The sequence below is a fragment of the Sapajus apella genome, unplaced genomic scaffold (genome assembly GCF_009761245.1).
Source record: "Sapajus apella isolate SASKATOON/1434 unplaced genomic scaffold, GSC_monkey_1.0 scaffold458, whole genome shotgun sequence".
NCBI lineage: Eukaryota > Metazoa > Chordata > Mammalia > Primates > Cebidae > Sapajus > Sapajus apella.
The window spans coordinates 50267-57373 of NW_022437394.1; the positions used below are offsets into that span (position 1 = coordinate 50267).

The 7107-nt window shown below is 49.1% G+C and overlaps 1 long non-coding RNA gene across 1 annotated transcript in view; it reads right to left on the reverse strand.

Annotated features, from left to right (window-relative positions):
• The window catches only part of LOC116545963, a 7968-nt gene extending 959 nt beyond the window's left edge, over nt 1-7009 (reverse strand). Inside the window, exons 1-3 of the long non-coding RNA XR_004266534.1 lie at nt 6858-7009; nt 4799-6319; nt 761-940 (exon numbers count right to left, since the gene is read on the reverse strand). This is a non-coding gene — a long non-coding RNA (uncharacterized LOC116545963). The remainder of the gene's footprint in view (nt 1-760; nt 941-4798; nt 6320-6857) is intronic.
• Nucleotides 7010-7107: the final 98 nt, after the last annotated feature.

Consider the following 7107-nt stretch of genomic DNA (forward strand, 5'->3'; position numbering starts at 1 on the left):
AGGAGGAGGAGTAACGAGGAGGGGGTGGAGGAGGAGGAGGTGGAGGTGGAGGAGGGGGAGGTGGAGGTGGAGAATGAGGAGGTGGAGGAGGAGGAAGTGGAGGATGAAGAGGTGGAAGAGGAGGTGGAGGAGGAGGTGCAAGTGGAGGAGGAGGTGGAGAAGGAGGAGGTGGAGGAAGAACAACAGCCAGGTGTGGTGGCGCTCGCCTGTAGTCCCAGCTACTTGGGAGGCTGAGATGGGAGGATTGCTTGAGCCTCGGAGGCAGAGGTTGCAGAGAGCCAAGACTGCACCACTTCACTCCAGGCAGGGTGACAGAGGGAGACACTGTCTCAAATAAAATAAAGCCGGGTGCAGTGGCTCACGCCTGTAATCCCGGCCCTTTGGGAGGCCTAGGTGGGTGGATCACCTGAGGCCGGGAGTTCAAGACCAGCCTGACCAACATGAACAAACCCCATCTCTACTAAAGACACAAAATTAGCTGGGTGTGCTGTTGCATGCCTGTAATTCCAGCTACTCAGGAGGCTGAGGCAGGAGAATCACTTGAACCCTGGAGGCAGAGGTTGAGGTGAACCATTGCACTCCAGTCCAGGCAACAAGAGTGAAACTCTGTCTCAAAATAAATAAAAATAAAATAAAATAAAATAAGCTGGGTGTGGTGGAGTAATCCTGTAGTCCCAGCTACAAAATGCTTCATGACAATGTAGTTTTAATAACTTTGAGATCTAATCAATATTTTGGATTATGTATTAGGGCTGGTTACCTGCTGTAACAAACCGACCTCACACAGCATGAATTTTAACACCTTAGATCTTGTCTTACTCATGTCGCAGGCCAATGTCTGTTGAAGGGGACTTTGCAGTCATTCAGGGATCCAGTCTCCTTTGATCTTGTGGCTCTGTCTTCTCCTCAGCTCCCAAAGTTCTCTTCATTCATCTGGAGGCTGGGAAGGGTGATAAGAGTGAGGGTTGCATGGACATTGCTGTGAGCTGTACCCATAAATGAATATACATCACTTTTACTTACACGCCACTGGGGAGAATTCCACCACGTGGCTCCCCGAGAGGATAATCCTTCCCTCCCACTCTCCTCTCTCCCCAGGCAGCACTGATCTACTTCCTGTTTCTACAGAATATTTTGCATTTTCATAGAGTATGTATTCTGCTTTGCCTGGCATCTTTCCCTCAGCATCATTATTTTGATTCATCCATATTGTAACATGTTTGGATAGCTCATTCCTTTTTACTGCTGAGTAGTATTCCACCGTATGGAAGTATCACAGTTTGTATCCATTCAGTGCTGATGAGCAATCATGACGAACATTTCTCAGGCATTATATTAACTTATTGTGCTGCTCTGAGAACTGGAAGAAAATATATTTAAAGCAGGCTGGGCGCAGTGGCTCTTGCCTGTACTACCAACACTGTGGGAGGCCAAGGTGGGAGGACCACTGGAAGCCAGGAGTTTGACACTAGCCTAGGCAACAAGGCATGACCCTCTCTCTCCAAAAAAGAGGAAAAAAAGCTGGTGTGGTGGTGTGTGCCTGTAGTCCTAGCTACTTAGGAGGCCGAGCTGGGAGGCTTGCTTGAGCCCAGGAATTGAAAGCCGTGGTGAGCTATGATCACTGCCACTGCAGTCCAATCTGGGTGATAAAGCGAGACCTGTATCTGTAAGAAATAAAGACTGGGTGCACTGGCTCATGCCTGTAATCACAGCACTTTGGGAAGCAAGGCAGAAGGCTCACTTGAGGCCAGGAGTTCAAGACCAGCCTGGCCAACATGGTAAAACCCTATCTCTACTAAAAATACAAAAATTAGCTGAGCATGGCATGCACATGTAATCCCAGCTACCTGCGAGGCTAAGGTAGGAGAATCGCTTGAACCTGCCAGTCGGAGGTTACAGTTAGCTGAGATTGTGCCACTGCACTCCAGCTTGGACAACAGAGCTAGACTCCCTTTCAGGGAAAAAAAAAAAAAAAAAAAAAAAAAGAAGTAGTAGTCAGCTAACGAAATGACTTACCTTGGAAATGATAATGAAGTGGTCACCGCTCTGTCAGACAACAACAGCCCATCTCAGGGCCCCCTGTCTCCAGGCATTTATATCTTCCAGCCCTGCCATGCACTGCCCAGAGTGAATTTTCTAATAGGTGTAATAATGAACTGAGAGTTTCAGTGGTTTCCATTCTAAAATGGCTCTCCACACCTGTGCTTCTGAGGCATAGCCTTTTCTGAGCTCCTACTGAAATAGTCAAACCAAAGTAATAGGAACAATTAGTCTTCATCACTGGACATTAGGAAGGGTGTCACCAACACATCTGAAAATGCGTGGTCTGGCAGGAAGTCATTCTGATTAGGGCAGAGTGCAGATGGGAAATCTGCTGTTAAACTCCCCCTGCTCACTTCCTGGTCCCACGGATATCTCTTGGCTTAGAGTCGGGCCAGGAGATAAGACCTCTCATTGTCTGCAAGGGACCTGAACTCCCGCGGGCTTGAAGCCCACGCCCAGGACCATCTGTAGGGAGAGGGGATCCTGCATGGAATCTCACACCCAGAGTGCCCAAGACAGGGGGGTCTGGAAGAACGTGAGAGGTGCCTTCCTGAAGTATACTTAATTGGAGAGGAGGAGTGTTAAGTAAGAAATTACTTAAAATAAAAATAGGCATTTATTATTTCACGTAGTTTCTGCAGGCAGGGAATTGGGGAGTGGCCTAGCTGGGTGGTGGATCCAATTCAGCAGCTCTCGTGAAAGGTGAGGTAAGATGTCACTTGGAGGTTGGATGCGGTGGCTCATACCTGTAATCCCAGCACTTTGGGAGGCCGAGGCAGGTAGATTACTTGAGGTCAGGAGTTTGAGACCAGCCTGGCCAACATGGTGAAACCCTGTCTCCACTAAAAATACAAAAAATTAGCCAGGTGTGGTGGCACATGCCTGTAATCCCAGCTACTCGGGGGGCTGAGGCAGGAGAATCACATGAACCCGGAAGACAGAGGTTGCAGTGAGCTGAGATCACACCACTGCACTCCAGCCTGGGCAATATAGTGATACTCAGCCTCAAAAAAAATGTCACTGGGGACTCTAGGGGCTGCAGCCATCTGCAGACTTGATGGGGCTGGAGAAGCCATGCCCATGAGGGCACAGTCAGGCTGCTACTGGTAGAAGGCCCTTGTCCTCACTGGGTGGACCCTTCTGCATCCCACTGGTTACACAGACTGACCCTCTTCAGTGTGAGGTGGGATGACACAGGAGCGTGAACACTAGGAAATCTGAGTCATTGGGGCCACCTTGGAGGCTAGCTACCCAAGGGAGGCTGTCTGCAGCCTCCCTTGGGTTGCCAAGACAGAGGGGAAGAGGAGTCCCTCCACTCCAGATACAAAATATCATACAAAATGTAGATGTATCATTCAGCTTCAAAGGAAGTAAGGGACATCTTCAGGACCAAGAGAAAGAGACATCATTCCCTCAAGCCCTGAAGGCCTGCGACAGTTCTTGATTTAGGGAGCCTCAGGGGTCAGGCATTGCACCTGTCTGCCTGTTGCCCTAGGGTGTATTGTTTCCTGGCTCTGGGCAACAAGTCGGTGCACAGCCACCTTGACGCACAGACAGCAGGCTGGTCTGCTACCCCGATGGCATCACGCTGACAGGAATAGCCTGGATTCCCCCCACACACAAAGAAAGGGACATGTTTTTTGACATTCATATTAACGCTGGGCACAGAGGCTCATGCCTGTTATCCAAGCTACACTGAGGCAGGAGGATCACTTGAGCTCGGGAGTTCAACAGCCTGGGTAAGATGGTGAGATCTTGTCTCTTTTTGTTTGTTTGTTTCTGAGACAGAGTCTCACTCTGTTGCCAGGCTGGAGTGCAGTGGTGCGATCTTGGCTTACGCAACCTCCGCCTCCTGGGTTCAGGCAATTCTCCTGCCTCAGCCTCCTGAGTAGCTGGGACTACAGGCATGCACCACCATGCCCAGCTAATTTTTGTATTTTTAGTAGAGACGGGGTTTCACCATGTTGACCAGATGGTCTCGATTTCTTGACCTCGTGATCCATCCACCTTGGCCTCCCAGAGTGCTGGGATTACAGGCATGAGCCACCAAGCCTGGCCTTTTTTTTTTTTTTTTGAGGCAGAGTCTTGCTCTGTCACCCAGGCTGGAGTGCAGTGACGCCATCTCTGCTCACTGCAACCTCCTCCCCTCCCAAGTTCAAGTGATTCTCCTGCCTCAGCCTCCCTATTAGTTGGGTTTGCAGGCACCTGCCACCATGCCTGGCTAAATTTTTTTTCTTTTTCTTTTTTTTTTTTTTTTTGAGATGAAGTCTTGTTCTGTCACCCTGACTGGCATGCAAAGGTGTGATCTTGGCTTACTGCAACCTCCACCTCCAGGGTTCATGAGATTCTCCTGTGTCAGCCTCCCGAGTAGCTGGGACTACAAGCACATGCCACCATGCTCAGCTAATTTTTTGTATTTTTAGTAGAGATGGGGTTTCACTGTGTTAGCCAGGATGGTCTTGATCTCCTGACCTCATGATCTGCCCACCTCGGCCTCCCAAAGTGCTGGGATTACAGGTGTGAGCCACTGCGCCTGGCAGCTAATTGTTGTATTTTATTAGAGATGGGGTTTCACCATGTTGCCCAGGGTGGTCTTGAACTCCTGAGGTCAGACAATCTGCCTGCCTCAACCTCCCACAATGCTAGGATTACCGGTGTGAGCACTGCCCCTGGCTTCTTGTCTCTTAAAAAAAATAGTTCATATTAATTGGCCTGGAGCCCTACTTGCCATTCCAAGAATGTCTTTTTTCCTCACCTCCCTGCGCTGTCTGCAACTCAGGTGCTCCAGACAGTTGGGTGAGGCTTTTGCAGGACAGAACCCCGGAAAGCTTGGAGAAGTTCCAGAAGCACTCTGTTTTTCTCTGGCTGCTTTTGCTGCTGGGGCCCTATGGTGTGGTCAGAAGTCCAGCAGTGCAGCGGGGTAGGGTTGGAGTGGGGGAGCTTTTCTGGTGCAGCTGGAGTGCCCTTGGGAAGCTGGGACTCTGTCCTCTTCATCTCTGCCACTGTCAGTGGCTCTGGGAAGGGAGAATGCAGCAGTAGTGGGGCCTATGTGGGAAGCAGAAAAGTTCCTTTTTAAAGTTTCCTTTCCTGTTAAATCGTAAGTGTGCTAAGAACTCTTTGTTAAGCCCTATTCTGTGTAGCTGTTAGACATGCCATGCTTACAGGCACATAGTACATTCTATGTCCTTGTACTTTACCAAGATATCTGTGCTGGACGTGCTCACAGGCATGTCCCAGGTCTCCATTGCTTTTACCTGTTTAGAAAAGTTTTAAGTTATTAGTCAATCAGGTGTTAGTTTAGACTGTGAGGTCTGGCTTCAGCCAACAGAGATCAGACACAGCAGTAAGGACGACCCCAAATGCATAAGGAATAAATTTGTGTGTATTTCCTTTGTTCTTTGTACTCTCATGGCAAGACGGCTGGCGAGAGTACCCTTCCTGCAGTCCAGGAGTAAAAACTGTGTTGCTGAAGGATCCCTTGTCTCAGTGCTAAGTTTTCTTTGCGGCACCGAGCATCTACTTCCAACAGCCTAGGATATGGCTTGCCCTGCCTGTCTCCCTGTGACAGCCTGTGACAGCCCCCAGAGGTTTTCTGATGCTGGGCTGGATGGCATTTGCAGCCTTGAGTTTGGGAGAAGCTTCCTTTCTCCCATTTCAAAGCCTACCCTCATTTCCAGAAGAGGGGCATCGTTGGGGGAGATGGGAAGAAATTAACCTGGTTACGTTTTCCTCTGCAGATAAATCTTCCCAGCTATTTACAAAGTGACCACTTCCCTCTAAAAATCCTTCCTGGGAGGGCACCTTGTAGTGCTGAGGATTTTCCAGATAGCGCTTCAGAGAGCCTGGGTCTTGGAGGAGCCATTTTCTCACTGTCTCATCTGGCAAATGCCTCCCTTATATCGGTGATACCCTTATCTCCCAGGGGCGAGTCCTCTGGCTCTCCAGCTCCTCAGAGACACCGAGGAGCATGCCAATCATATTATCGTTATTGGACAATTATTCATCAGACTCTGAGAATCGGAATTAGCTAGACCTGCATATCACCTAGAGTGAAAGCCAAAATCCTGAGTGGTCCGCAAGGCCTTATAGGATGCCCTCCTTCTCCTGAGCTCTTCCTTTCCCCTTTCTTGTTGTATCCCAGACACCAGCCTTCCTTGCTCTCCATACTCCCACCTCAGGCCCTTTGCACATGCTCTTTCCTCTGCGAAGATGGTGGCAGCTGACCAAGGTCAGGCAGTGAGGCTTCTGCCCAGGGTACAGTCAGTCAGGGATGTGTCTGCAGAGAATTTAAAAACGATAGTAACACGGACTAATAGTTGGTCTGCATTCTTTTCATCACCACCCAATGTTGGCAATTCTAAACAGTGTCACTGATGAAATACTCTCCCCAGGAAAGTATTTTACCAGCTTCTGTTGGTCTAAGTTATTAATATAAACAATTGCTGTGGTTACTCATTAGGTTTTTTTTGTTTTGTTTTTGAGGCTGAGTCTCACTGTATCACCCAGGCTGGAGTGCAGTGTCGCGATCTCAGCTCACCGCAACCTCTGCCTCCCGGGTTCAAGTGATTCTCCTGCCTCAGCCTCCTGAGTAGTTGGGATTACAGGTGCACACCACCAGGCCCGGCTATTTTGTATTTTTAGTAGAGATGGGGTTTCATCATATTGGCCAGTCTGGTCTTGAACTCCTGACCCCAAGTGATCCACCCGCCCTGGCCTCCCAAAGTGCTGGGATTACAGACGTGAGCCACGATGCCCGGCTGATAAGTTTTAATAAGATAAATGTATGCTTCAAATCAGCATTTTTCAAAACTTACCCTGTAATAAACATTGTGCTCCACATGGAAGCTAATTGTGAGAATTCCCAGTCATATGGTTGTCTCCTCCTCCATGCCCCTCAACTGCTTTCTGAAATGAAAGCAGAGCAGCATTCATTTCAACAGTAAAATTGGCCGGGCATGGTGGCTCACACCTGTAATCTCAGCACTTTGGGAGGCTGAAGCAGGCAACATGGCAAAACGCTGTCTCTACTAAAAATACAAAAATTAGCTGGGCCTGGTGGCAGGC